General features: G+C 36.4%; 1 long non-coding RNA gene across 1 annotated transcript in view; it reads left to right on the top strand.

Moving 5' to 3' along the window:
* Positions 1-14,473, top strand: part of LOC141538812 (uncharacterized) — a 252,185-nt gene that overhangs the window by 141,403 nt on the left and 96,309 nt on the right. Inside the window, exon 2 of the long non-coding RNA XR_012481140.1 lies at positions 10,466-10,573. This is a non-coding gene — a long non-coding RNA (uncharacterized LOC141538812). The remainder of the gene's footprint in view (positions 1-10,465; positions 10,574-14,473) is intronic.

The following is a 14,473-nucleotide window of genomic DNA, read 5'->3' as shown; positions in this document are numbered from 1 at the left end:
AGTTCAAATCTGGTCTCAGACACTTAACACTTCCTAGCTGTGTGACCCTGGGCAAGTCACTTAACCCCAGCCTCAGGGAGAAAAAAAAGTGGGAATAATAATGGCCATTCTTACAACACCTGGTTGTTGTGAGATTCAAATGAAATAATTTCTGAAGTGCTTAATATTATTAATAATATGATTACACATGTTCTTGAAATTCTTGGTTTTGAGGCTGATGATATAGAAGCAATAAATACTACTCTTCAAGATTATTTTTTCTTTAATAATTCTGAAAATCTCTGAATGGGTCAAGATTTTTGTTTGGGCTCCAAGGTGGTGACAGGAGGATTTTTGTAGAGGAACTCTGCATTTGCCAATGGATTAGGAAATCTGTCAGTGAGAAAGTGGTGGTCTCAGCTACGGACAAGCTGTGTACGATGAGCCACAGTTGGAATGTTCTAGTTAGGGAGGCAAGGGCCAAGATGTGTGTGTGTGTATGTGTGTGTGTGTGTGTGTGTGTGTGTGTGTGTGTGTGTGTGTGTGTGTAGAAAGGGAGGTACCTGTGGGGAGGTGGTTGAAAGTCTCTGCTTGGTAATGTAGCCCCAATCTTACAGCATATTAGCAATGCTTATTTGGAGCCTGATAGGGGACCCAAGGGAGTAGTGTGTACACACCAGTGTTGTCAAGAGAGATGCTGTGGAAAAACCTCATAAGAGAGCTGTATAGCCCAGAGAATAGCCTCAAGGGCTCAGATGTGGAGCCTATGGGATCCAAGACTAGATATTCTTGGCAATTTTAAGGTAAAGATGGTTAAAAAAAAATAAAAGCCCCAAACTTGTCCCATGTTGGTTTCTTAGCTGTGGAGACATTCCAATGGGAGCATTGTGGAATTGGGTGGTATCTGTGCCTCTTAAACAGAAAAGCACTATGGCCCCAAGAATTCTAGGCATGGAATTTTGGGAGTTTAAGGAGATCCAGCCCACTTCTCATTAGCATACTGGTCTTCATTGTTCTTTAGGGAATGCCCATTAGCTTTTTATGGCAAGGAGAAATGGAAATGGAGGGAGGGGGAGTAGAATTGGTTGCCCAAGGCCACCCAGCAAGAGCTAGGGGACCAGGCAGTCTTTTTAGGTTGTCATCTTGCTGACCTTGTTGAAAAAAATAGGTCTATTACTAAATTTTTTCCTCTGCAACATCTTCAATTTCCCTTGACTTGCAAACTTTTTGAAATTGAAATAGCCCCCATCATTGTTTAATTTTTCAACCCTTTATTCCATTTACTACTTTAAAAAAGAGGGAAAAGGAGCTGTATGGCACATATTTTTTTTTTTTTTTGAAGACTAATTTTTTTTTATTATATATATATATATATATTTTATAATATTATCCCTTGTATTCATTTTTCCAAATTACCCCCCCTCCCTTTATTCCCTCCCCCCGATGACAGGCAATACCATACATTTTACATGTGTTACAATATAGTCTAGGTACAATACATGTGTGCGAATATCATTTTCTTGTTGCACAATAAACATTAGAATCCGAAGGTACATGCAACCTGGGCAGACAGATATTAGTGCTAACAATTTACATTCCCCCTCCAGTGTTTCTTCTCTGGGTGTAGCTACCTCTGTCCATCATTGATCAACTGGAAGTGAGTTGGATCTTCTTTATGTTGAAGATTTCCACTTCCATCAGAATACATCCTCATACAGTATTGTTGTTGAAGTGTATAGTGATCTTCTGGTTCTGCTCATTTCACTCAGCATCAGTTGATTTAAGTCTCTCCAGGCCTCTCTGTATTCCTCCTGCTGGTCATTTCTTACCGAGCAATAATATTCCATAACCTTCATATACCACAATTTACCCAACCATTCTCCAACTGATGGACATCCATTCATCTTCCAGTTTCTAGCTACAACAAAAAGAGCATGGCACATATTTTTTAAAAATTAAAGCAAATTAAGGAGAATTTCGTGATACCCTTTCAGATTACTGTATTTTGAATTAAGAATTATTGTTCCATAGGTATTTGAGTGACTCCTATGCACAAGACAATATAGGAAGACAAAATGTAGGGAAATACAAAACATGGTCTTCCTTATCCTCAAGGCCTCTAGTTTAAGATATGAGGCAAAAAATAAAGTGCCAACGGAATATCTTTATGTATTCTTGTTAATGCCACTATTAAATATTATTGTGTGGTATTTCTAATGCAATGGCTTTATTTTAAGGTCAGCTTCTTACTTATTTGATAGTGTATCCTTTGACATTGAAGGATGAATAACTGTAAACCAGTTCAGTAAGTACATGATTTGAGTGCCAATAATCTAGAGAAACTCTATAGATACTGTGGAAGTAGATTTTAAACTCCTTTGAGGACAGGGATTATTTTTATTAGTTTATTTGTATCTGAATATCCAATTCCAGTAAGAATGGCCTTGTATATAGTAGACAATAAATACTTAGTGGATTGGATTAAAAAGAGATACAAAATAAATAAGAAGGTATAAATAGAAATTGGACCTAGAGGTATACCTAGATGGTATAATTGGAAGACAAGTCTATCAGGAGTAAAGAGATCTGAATTCTGCTAAAGATACCATATTGAATGGTAGCTTAGTGTGTTGAAAAGAATCACGAATTCAGTTCTTAGATTCTGTCTTTTACTAGAGATATATCCTTGGATAACTCACTCATCTAATCTCCGGTTTGCTAATTTGAAGAATGGGCAATTTTTACCACATAATTTGGAAGTCTTTTCTAGCTCTAAAATGTTCCAACATAATCATTCTTTCAGCTTTTGTTATTAGGCTCTGTCAATCTGATGTAAGCCACCTGCAGCCCTTCCTGTTGTTTGGTCATTTCAATTGTAACTTATTCACACATACATCTGTCTAGTCTAACATCTCTTCTAACTAGTTTACAATTATCCTCCTTCAATGTCAAAGAGTTCACTCTTAAAATGGAGCCATTGCATTAGAAATACTCCACACAAATGCTAATAGTGGTATTAACAAGAATACATATAGGATATTCCTTTGGCACTTTATCTTTTGTTTTATACATTCATAACTTTCATCTCTAACTACCTGTTGAACATCTCACACTTCATGTCTTATAGACATCTTAAGCTCAGCATATACAAAACTGAATTAATTACCTTTCCCCTAAATTCTCTTATTTCCAATCTCCCTATTTCTGTAGAAGATACCACTGACTTTCCAGTCACTCAGACTTAGAATATAGGTGTCATCACTGACTCCTTGCTCTCTCACATCCCACGTCCAATTGGTTTCCAAATCCTGTCATTTCTAACTTTTATTGCCTGAACTGTTGTAATATCTGGTTAGTTGGTTCCCCTGATACAAGTCCCTCTTCATTTGAGTCCAAGTTTTACTCAGTTATCAAATTGACCCTGTCACCCTTCATGTTTCTCTATTACCTCCAGGATCAAAAATAAAATCCTCTGTTTAGCTTATAAGATCCTGTATAACCTGGCTCCTTTCTACTTTTCCAGTGTTCTTACCCCTACATTTTTCCTCCACTCTACAAATACAATGTAGTATTCTGCAGTACAGCATCACCAAGTCTGTCTGCTATTTTTGGCACATAATTCCATTTCCCTGTTCTGAGCATTTTTATGAACTGTCCTTCATATTTGGAACTCTCCCTCTCCTCATCCCCTCCTCCTGGCTTCCTTTAAATCTCACTTAAAGTCCCACCTTCTGCAAGAAGCCTTTTCTGAACCTCTTTAATCCTAGTCTTTTTCTCTGTTGTTTCCAATTTATTGTGTATATATCTTGTTTGTACAGAGTTGTCTTCATGTTGTCTTCCACGTTAGTTCATTGAAGAAAGCATGTATTACCTTTTGCTTTTTATTATATCCCCAGCACATAGTAACTGCTTAATAAATACTCTTTATGTAATTTTACAAAAATAATAACATTTCTGTTCTCTCATCTGTGTGAGAAATTTCCCATCTAAATAAAAATCACACTATCTTTACTTTAAAAAAGATAACAACAGGATGGTTTTTCCCTTCCATAATTCTTGGGATATGTTCTTGAATTCTACAGAATCAAGATGGGCTGCATGAGATAGTTCCAAGTTCAAAGTGATTTAAGGGACTATTCATCAGTAGATCATTTGGTGAAATCATATTTCATTTCCAGTTTTGTGCCATGAAATTGGAAATTAATCCAGTCAAAAGCAAAATGATGCTGGGATTGTGATAGGAAACAAATCCGTTTGGGCCACAACCTGAACATTCCTGGTTTGCACTGACAGGGTTGGGAGTGAGGTGGAAGGGTGAGGTGCAAGGATAAATCTAGTGTGTTTAGATGACCATCAGTGATCTTGAGCTTTCCTAGCATGATGCTGCTCACCTGAGAAAAAGATCTAATTATACCAAGGTGGAGCCAAGTTGGGGAGTGTGTGTGTGTTTGTGTGTGTGTGTGTGTGTGTGTGTGTGTGTGTGTGTGAGAGAGAGAGAGAGAGAGAGAGAGAGAGAGAGAGAGAGAGAGAGAGAGAGAGAGAGAGAGAGAGAAAGAGAAAGGGGGAGAGAAAGAGGAAAAGAAGGGGAGAGAAAGAGTGAGGGGGGAGAAAAAGAGAGGGAGAGAGAGACAGACAGAGACACAGAGACAGAGACACAGAGAGAGACAGCACTGCATTTATATGGACATGGAATATGCATTGTTGAGTTAGTAGAAGGAAGAAAAAAAGGAGAAATTCCTTTGAATCCTAGTAAATCACTTACACCCATGTTTTACAAGATGGGAATTGTGGAAGCATTCTCTTGGGAAAGCAGACCTCAAACTGCTGAACTCAGAGTTGTGGAACTCTAGATATCTGTTTGGTGGTAGTTGTGGGCAATTGTGCTGTATGCATTTGAATGGGGATAACCTGACTTCTTTTGCTTTTTGCACCTTTTCTTTGTCATCCATATCTTTCTTCTGACCTTCAAAATGGGCTATACTGCAGAGAGGAGCTAGAGCTGTGGACATCTGAATAGTCTCTTGTTCATGATAGTCTATTATTTATTGAAAGGAGGGGTAGAGAGGTATAAGATGAATAGAAAAGTTATGGAATCAAAAGTATAAATACTCTTGCTCTACATTTTAGAATAAACCAAGAATTGGCAAACATCCTTAAATCTTGCAAAAGCCTAAGTCATGTCACCCATGGAACTTCTAGGAAAAAAGTACTCAGTGGCAAAGTCCTGCCTTGTACCTGTCTCCTTTGATGCCTGAAGATGAACCTAGTAAAGGATTTACAGACTTTGGACTCTTTTGGTAAAGACATTTTCATCCTCTTCAGCCAAGAGTTTCAACCATTGTAGTAGCCACCCTTCTGTTGTTTCCAGCACCAAACCTACCTAGCTCCCACCAATATTTCCTTGTCATGACTTATGTTTTGTGATTGAGCCAGGGAGGGGGGGAAGAGTAGACTTCAAAGCAGTTCTGAGATATTATACATCTTTATTTGATCCTAATTCCATGAAAGAGTGTCAATTTCAGATGGAGACATAAAGTACCTCTTCATCTTCATGGCAGACTACATCAGGGTGAACTCTGCTAGCAAGTCATTCTTCTCTAGGTATCTTTTGCTACACATCTTTTTCTTGCTCAGGAGATAGAATTCCATTTAAATGACAGCTATTGCACTTGTGCCAGCACAATTTTAAATGGTGAGTTTGCATTCTTCCATTGACATATCTCAATAGAAAGAACTATGAGCACAAGTGGGTTTTCCAAGGGGTTTCCAGGGGCCTGAAGGGATTGAGTAAATTACTTTTTTGCTCTAAAATTCTGGCTTCACTTGTGAAAGCAAGGATGGCTCAAGTGTTCATTTTAGGACACTATGATTGATCCTTGAGCTTTATATATTACAATTCCTGCAAAATAACTCATTTTGATTACCTTTCTCACTTTTCACTAAGCAGCAACTTGACTTAATAGTATATTTGAAACTCCCAGGAAGAAATCTAGAGAAAGAACTCAGGTTGAGGTCCATTTACTGTTAGGAATCAGCTTTTGGGAGTCATCTCCACACTGTAGGCATTCTTTCTGGCTGTGCTTATATCTGGAATTCTCTTTTTCTCCGCTTCAACTACTGACCTCCCTGGCTTTCTTTAAGTCCCAATTAAAATCCCATTTGCTACAGCAAACATTCCCCAAACTTTGTTAAATCCAATGCATTCCCTACATTATTTCCTCCATTCTGTTATATAGCTTGCTTTGTATATTTGTTTACATATTGTCTTCCTCATTTGATTCCTTGAATCAAATTCCTTGAGACTCCTTAAGAGGGACTGTCCTCTGGCTATTTTTGTATCCCCAAGGTTTAGCTTAATGCCTGGCATCTAGCAGAAGCTTAATGTTTAAGGGATCATGGATTTAGATGGTTGCTAGGTAGTATAGTTGAGTGTGTTACTCTTGGAATCCACAAGATCTGAATTAAAATCCTCTTTCAGATACTTATTGGATGTATGACCATAGACAAGTCACTTAACTTATTTGAACCTCATTTACCTCATCTATAAAATGGAGATGATAATACTACTCATCTCACAGGGTTTTCATGAGGATCAAATGCAACTGCCTGACTTGCTTTTTAAATCTTAAAAGACTATGTGAATGCTAATTTTTTATATTAAGAGAAATAATTATTAATAAGCAATTAATATTGGGGGATCCAGGGTTTTTTTCTCTTTATATTTCCTCATTCAGCAATCAACCCTTTAGGTTATTCAGCCAGCCTCTGAAAAACATTTCTGATAGATGAAATTTCCCAAATTTTTGGGATACATGCCTTTTGATTTTGGATGAAACCTTACAGAGTTCAGTGAGATCTTGTCCTTAGAAAACTTGGGACCTTCCTTTAAAATTTAGGGTAACCTTACTAATGAAAGGGAAAGTCAGCCAGAAAAATCTGGGTAAAGACAGATTCTTTTGTCTAGATTGCAAGAAGCTGCTGAGTCTCATGATTGAGTCACTTTCTCAGCAGACAGAGCTGAAGACTTTTTAACCACATCCCGATTAATATGTCTTTGCCTAGGTACACTCCCCTTTCCAAAGGCTTTTTAAACATTGAATGTTCTCCTGGGGGCAACTTTGGGTTGGGAGAGAAAGCCACTGGCCACATTTTATTTACTATTAGCCATAATAAAATTATTGGTAATTACCCAGAAATTATGTGTCTCAGACTTTTCATTCCTCACAATAGTAATATATTAGTGGAGAAACATTATTTCAGAAAGCCTGGAGGGAAAAAATTCTGCCATAATGTTTAAACTGCTTCAATAAATGCTGCGATTGCTGGATAGTAGATAGAGGCAGGAGGACATCCAATCCTCTGAGTGAAATGACAAGATGTAGTCCAGAAACCTTCACCTTTTTCTACTATTAAAGATGGGATGGATAGGTGGAGAAAAAGTCCTTGTTCAAACATTCCCTGTTGGAAGTGATAGTTGGACAGCTGAGCATTGATATTTGAAGGCATTTTCACCCTTTAAGTTGTGAAGAATAATGGGTATCTAGTTACATTCTTCAATGAGTCTCAGTTTTTATGTTTCATATAGGAAATCTCTGGAGTCAGTGGATCTATTGATCAAAATGCATTGTACTAGGTGACAGAGATAGTAATTACATAAAAATAAAATGCTCCCTGTCATGAAGGATCTTAAGTTTTATAAGAATACCATATACAGAAATAAATGCAGGGTTGCATATATGTGTGTGTGGACATTAATCTGTAGAAAGATTAGGAAAGATATCATATAGAAGAAGATATTTGACTTGAACTTTGAAGGAAACAAGGAATTCTGGGAAGTGGAAGTGAGGAGGGAGTGCATTGTAGGTATGGGTTTTGGAGTCAAGAAAGGAACTGGGAGGGGGAAGGAACTATCTTGTTTAAAGGCACTAAAGATAAGAGTATTATTCCTAGAGATAGTTTGTGACCTTGGGCAAGCCACTTAAGCTAGTTGCCTCAGTTTCCTCATCTATAATATGAGCTGGAGTAGGAAATGGCAAACGACTTTTTCCATTTTGCTAAGAAAACCCCAAGTGAGGTAACGAGGAGTCAGATAGCTGAATAGCAACCTAAATAGGAAGTATGTCACATGTGTGTCTGGACAGTTTGGTCGGACCAAAGTATGGATGAAGGGGAAATAAGTATAATAAGGTTGAAAGAATATATCGGAGTTAATATGAGAAGGGCTTTAAATGCCAAGCAAAGGAGTATATGTTTATATAGAGAACTTAAAAAAAAAAAAAAAACAACCAAAAAACCTTTATAGTTTTAGAATTAAATTAATTTTTTTTTTACATGGAGAGCTTTTAAGGCCATTTTAGACAGTGGAAAGAGCAGTACATTTGGAATCAGAAAACTTGCATTTTAATGCTGGCTATGCAGTGTATTATGCATGTATTATGCATGTCACTTAATCCTGGTTTCCTAATCTAACCTTGAGGAGCAGTTGCTGAGTGCTTTCTCTTAAGGGCTCTACTGATCTGGATGTAGGTATGCAGTTTGGACTTCAGTGATGGGAACCCTGGACTCTGCTAAGACGGGGCTTTCTTTTAGCATACTCATTGCTACACTTTTATTTTGTAGTTCATATGTAGGGTGTTCCTCAAAAAATGGGAAGTAAAAAAATATTCAGAATTCAATATGAATTAGTAATATAAATTCATAATTTAACTTATAACAAATGTAACAATTTTCTGGGAGACTAATACTTAAATCTTATCTGAGTGTAAAGCAGCTTGCAATATTGCTAATTAGACATTTTATATTTCAACTCCTCTCTGAACTGTCTAAACAACTCCCAAGTATATGTTTGATGGTAAATTATCCTTGTTTGAATCAATATTCTTTTTTCTTTTTGAGATGACTCAATTTATACATTTATTTTCATTTTTCCATGATAGCAAACTATTCTGAACTGTCTTATTTTATTTCTTGATGTATTTCTTTTTAAAAATATGGTAGCTTTTTATTTTTCAAAATACATGCAAGACAATTTTCAACATCCAGCCTTGCAAAACCTTGTGTTCCAATTTTTTCTCCTTCCCTTCCTACCTCCTTCTTCCCCTAGACAGATTCAATATATGTTAAACATGTACAATTCTTCTAATCATATTTCTACATTTATCATGCTGCACAAGAAAAATCAGATCAAAAGGGAAAAAATGAGAAAGAAAAAAAAACAAGCAATAAAATAACAGTGACAAAAAAGTGAAAATACTTTTTGTGATCCACATTCGGTCCCCATAGTCCTCTCTCTGAATGCAGATGGCTATCTCCATCATCTTTTATCTCATTTATTGGAATTATCCTGAATTATCTCATTGTTGAAAAGAGCCAAGTCCATCAGAGTTGATCATCACATAATCTTGTTGCTGTATACAATATTCTCTTGATTCTATTCATTTCACTTAGCATCATTTCATGTTAGTCTCTTCAGGTATTTTTGAAATCAGCTTGCTGATCATCCCTTAACAATATCAAATCAATATTCTTAATGCTTTCCCCTCTAATACAGAAGCTGTCTTTCTTATCCACCAACTTCAACCCAAGGGGATCCATGTCTTTGGACCTATTAAATTGAGTTAGTCACCTCAAACCCTGGATGTGTTCGTTATGGAGAGAATAAAAGAATGATCATAAAAATGGCAGCTGAAACCTAGGTTCAGATTTAACATGTAGATCATGTCTTATGCTTTGTGCTGTGGTTTCATGGAAGTCGGAATCCAGGTAAACCAATTCAACAGTAAACCAATCAACCTTTCTTCTACCTACTCTTAAGAAGCAGCTCGAAAAAACCCTTATTTATATAACAAGTGAGAAAAAAAAATGAAGCAAAGGGACCAGTCTCTTCCCTTTGTAGATCCTCTGAGTCATTTAATTCTTTAGACTTCACAACCAATAAGGAATCATGCTATCATTTTTAAATGCAAACTCTTTAGCCTAACAGCTCCCAACTTTCCCACATAGTTGACTGGAACTGAAAGTTGCAGCACAATCCATGGGATGGTCCTATAAATTAATTATGCTACCACTTTATGAAATTAGTGTGTTGCATTAGACTTTCTCTAAAGCCTCTAATAAACCTTCAACCAGGAATATAATAATTTCCTATGAAAAGTATCCTCATTCATTCTGAAAACCTATCCTGATTGATTTTCTGCTTCTAAAGATTTCTCTGAGAAATATGGGGAAAGCATGGAGTGAGGAGGAAACGTCAGAGAAATAAGATTGTAGAGACTTGATATCAGAGAAATTGCCTAACATAGTTGAAAAAACACCACACTTGTTATCAGTGGACTTGGATTCAAATCCTAGCACTAACACTTTACAGAATGTATGAGCTTGAGAACATTTTTGAATCTTAGTTTCTCTATCTGTAAAATAGATATTAATACTTTTGCTATCTGCCCAATTAAACTGATCTTTGTAATTATGTCATTGTTGTCACTAGATATACCCAGGAATGGAAAAAGAGGACTTGGGATGAGCATCTCTGTATGAAGAATGGGCTGTCTTGGCTATGTGTGATGAAAATAAGTCTCTGCATTATACACAACAGGTTTGACAATTTATTAATTTGATTTCTGTGGTCTATATCTCTTAAGCAATACTAAATGCTGATTGTATCTGTCTCTTTACACAGTTAAGTTGTTTTTTTTTTTTTTTAATAGGTTTGACTTTGAATTCAATTTAACTGGCCTATATATATGTCAGGAAATGCCTCCTCCTGGAGTTCCTACTTGAGATAATTCTTGAAGGGGACTTGTGGGTTTCCAATAAGTAGAAGGAATAAGGAGAAACATATCAGGCATGAAAGATAATTTATGCAAAAGCATCCAGAAATGGAAAGCTATATGCAGGAAATATACAAGTAGCTCGTTTGGCTGCAATATATATATATATATACATATATATATATATATATAGATTATGAGAGATCATATATAATTAGTCCAGAAAGAGAAACTGGAGACATATTATAAAAAGGCATTAAATGCTAGACAGAAGAACTGGTATTTTATCCTAGAGGAAATAGGGAGCTAGTATTAAGTTCTTGGGCTTTGATGAGGGGAGGGGGAATATTTATATCTACACAATAGCTATCTTCCTAAAACGTTTTCAATATTCAAATTTGATTTAGGAGAGTTCGTTTTAATTTAGAGCCAAATTCAGCTTAACCTAACCTCATTTTGGTCCTTTAGAGGGCAGGGCCTGAAGTCAGGTAGATCTAAGTTCAAATCTGGTTGTAGATTCTGGATTCCAGGTTCAGTACTTCATCCATTATGCAAACTAACTGCCTTATTAAAACAGAACAAAGCAAAGAAATAAACAAAACCCAAAGCAGGGGAAAGAAATATGTTACAAGAGAAATGAGGAAAAGGGATAAAATTTTTCTATTTCTCATAATTGAAATATTCAAGGCAGGAATGATGGGAAATAGCATCTCATGTATTTCACTCTTATTTGAAATAGACAAATAAGAGTTATACATATATATCTATATATATATATACACAAAGAATCTGAAATAGAAATATGTTATATTTCTCAACAAGGAACACAGGGAAAGGGACTTGTGAGAAGGGGATTTAAGAATTGTGTAGTGAACACTCACATGCAAAATAAATAACAACGTTAGCAGATAGATCACAAGGGTGGATTGCAAAAGGACGGAGAATCAGAATTAAGATCTGGACTTGGTGAAGAATGACCCAGTAGTAGGAAAAGATCACTTCAGTTATAGTTATATATATATATTATATATACATAATATAATATATATTATATATAGTTATAGTTATATATAGTTAAACAGATCAGGCTACTTTTCTTTATCTCATTTTCTTTTTTTATAAAGAAGGAGGAAGCAGGAGGAAAAGAATATAAGAGGATATGACTGAGGGAAATGCACAATTGACAATCATATCTATGAACATAAATGGTATAAGTTCATTCATAAAGTTGAAGAGAATAGCAGAAAGGATTTACAAGCAAAATCCAACAATACTGTGTACAAGACATAAAGTTTGCACACAAAAAAACCCTTTCAAACATTTATAATGAACTGCTGAAGTGGAAATTATTATGCTTCAGGCAGATGAAAAACTCAAAGGAAGCAATCATGACAAGACAACAATAAAAATATACATGATTAAAAGTTAGAGAAAATTTATATCAATACTTTATATATGTATTTGTGTATGTTTCTATATGAAGTGGAATATTAGAGACCAGTATGCAATATTGATCTAATGAGATTTGGCAGGACCAGCCTTTCCCATTCCTAAAAGAGGGAGAAGAGTAGGAAAAGCCTTGAGGTGATATTGTAAGAAAATACAAGAGAGGGTATGAATGCATCTTGAAGAGTAGGCTGCTTTGTCTACTGCTTGACTGCAAGTTCAAAGGAAGAAAATTCAATGTTAAGACAAAGACTGTTATCTGTTTGGAAGGCATGTAGAAGTCAGACAGAATGGTTGTATTTTTTTTCTATTCCTGAAAAAAAAATAAAACTGGTGACACTGTACCTTTTTACATCTTTTTCCTACTTTGACTTTTTCATTGTCTTAGGAGAATGTTGATTTTGCTTCCTCAACACTTTTTTCTTTTTCCTTTTTTTTTTCTTTTTTTTTTCTGAGACAATTGGAGTTAAGATTTGCCCAGGGTCACACAGTTAGGAAGTGTTAAGTGTCTGAGGGCAAATTTGAACTCAAGTCCTTCTGATTTCAGAACTGATGCTAATACTTTTTTTTTTTAATTTTTATTTTAAGAATTTATTTTGGGGCAGCTAGGTGGTTCAGTGGATAGAACACCAGCCCTGAAGTCAGGATGTCCTGAGTTCACCTCTGACCTCATTTAACACTTCCTACCTGTGTGACCCTGGGGCAAGTCAAAGATCCCCAATTGCCTCAGGGAAAAATAATTTATTTTGCTTTCTGTTTCAAGAAAATGGCACCTCAAATATAGTGTTTCTTGTTTGGGATATGTGACCCTAGGGAATTAAATTCTGCTGAGAGAAAGACAAATCAAGTCAAGATGGGATGGGGAAAGACAGAATGTTATGTGTGTGTGTGTGTGTGTGTGTGTGTGTGTGTGTGTGTGTGTGAGAGAGAGAGAGAGAGAGAGAGAGAGAGAGAGAGAGAGAGAGAGAGAGAGAGAGAGAGAGAAGATTCAGAGAGAGAGAGAGAGGGGGGAGGGAGGGAGGGAGAAAGGAAGGGGAGGGAAAGAGAATATAAAAGTATTTATGGGGCTTTTCCAAAGTATGAACTCAGGAGAATTAAGTCCTTTCTTTCTTTTCTTTTCTCCCTCCCTCCCTCCCTTCCCTCCTTCCTTCCCCTTCAGTGGGGAATAAGGAGTATCAAACAACCTCACACCATACTAGAATCACACTCAACCACTGTTGGACATTCTCTGAGTAGCATAACATCTAATTACTTAAAAGAAAAATGAACTGAGGCATAGGAAGAAAGTCAACAAAATTATAATAACTGGGAACCTCAGTGTATTTCTCTAGACCTAAACAAATCTAAGAAAAAAGATACACCTAAAAAAAGTTAGAACTTGATTAGAATTATAGAAGGATTCAAGTTTAAATGAAGATGAAATATTATTCTAAAGAACTGATGGGTCAAAACCAAATCATAGAAATGATTAATAACTTCATCAAAGAAAATAAAAATAATAAAAATTTGTACTAAAATTATAGGGATACAGTCCAGTGTATTGTTCTGGGAATAATTTATAGTGATAAACATTAATATTAAAATGGATTAATATTAATCCATTATTAAATGGATGCATCAATATTTTGGGCATGAAATTAAAAAAAAATCTAATGAGCAAAATTGTAAAGTCTGAGTTAGCTCCCTGAAGAGCTCAGAATCAGCCAGAGTCAGGATAAGCAAGTCTTGGCCCCATGTTGGGCGCCAAAATGCAATGTTCTGTTTCTCTAAGTCATGAATTGTTCTCTTGGGGGAAGATTTTCTTGGAGAGCTTCTGGAGGCAGCCTTGGCTTTAGTTTCTGTCAGAATGTCTCCAGCCAGCTTCAGTCTGTAGCTCCCTCTGAATCCAAAGCCTCCAGCCAGCACAAAGGTAGCTGTGGAAATGAATCAGACTCTGCCTCCAAGAGTGTGGGACTGTGGATTTCCCAGAATTCAATCCTATTTGTGAATCTCCCAGAAGTCCATGAGCAGGCTTTTCCTTTAGACTTGTGAATTTGCTGGACTTGCAAATCCCACTGAATCCTGGCTCTGAATCTCCTCAAGCTTCCCTGAAGTTCTCCTGGGAAGTCCCCTCCTTGCCAAATCCAGACTGACTATCCCCACTGAATCTTGACTCCTTTTATCCTCCCAGAGAATGGGCTTGTGGGTAACTCCTTGGGTTTGTGGGAGCTCCTTAAAGGCCCAATGAGCCAACTCCTTTAAAAGTTTGAACTCCTTTAAAGGTGTGAAATAAGCATAAT

Source organism: Sminthopsis crassicaudata, chromosome 4 (assembly GCF_048593235.1).
Source record: "Sminthopsis crassicaudata isolate SCR6 chromosome 4, ASM4859323v1, whole genome shotgun sequence".
In the NCBI taxonomy this organism is placed as follows: domain Eukaryota; kingdom Metazoa; phylum Chordata; class Mammalia; order Dasyuromorphia; family Dasyuridae; genus Sminthopsis; species Sminthopsis crassicaudata.
This window is presented reverse-complemented; position numbering and strand designations above follow the sequence as displayed.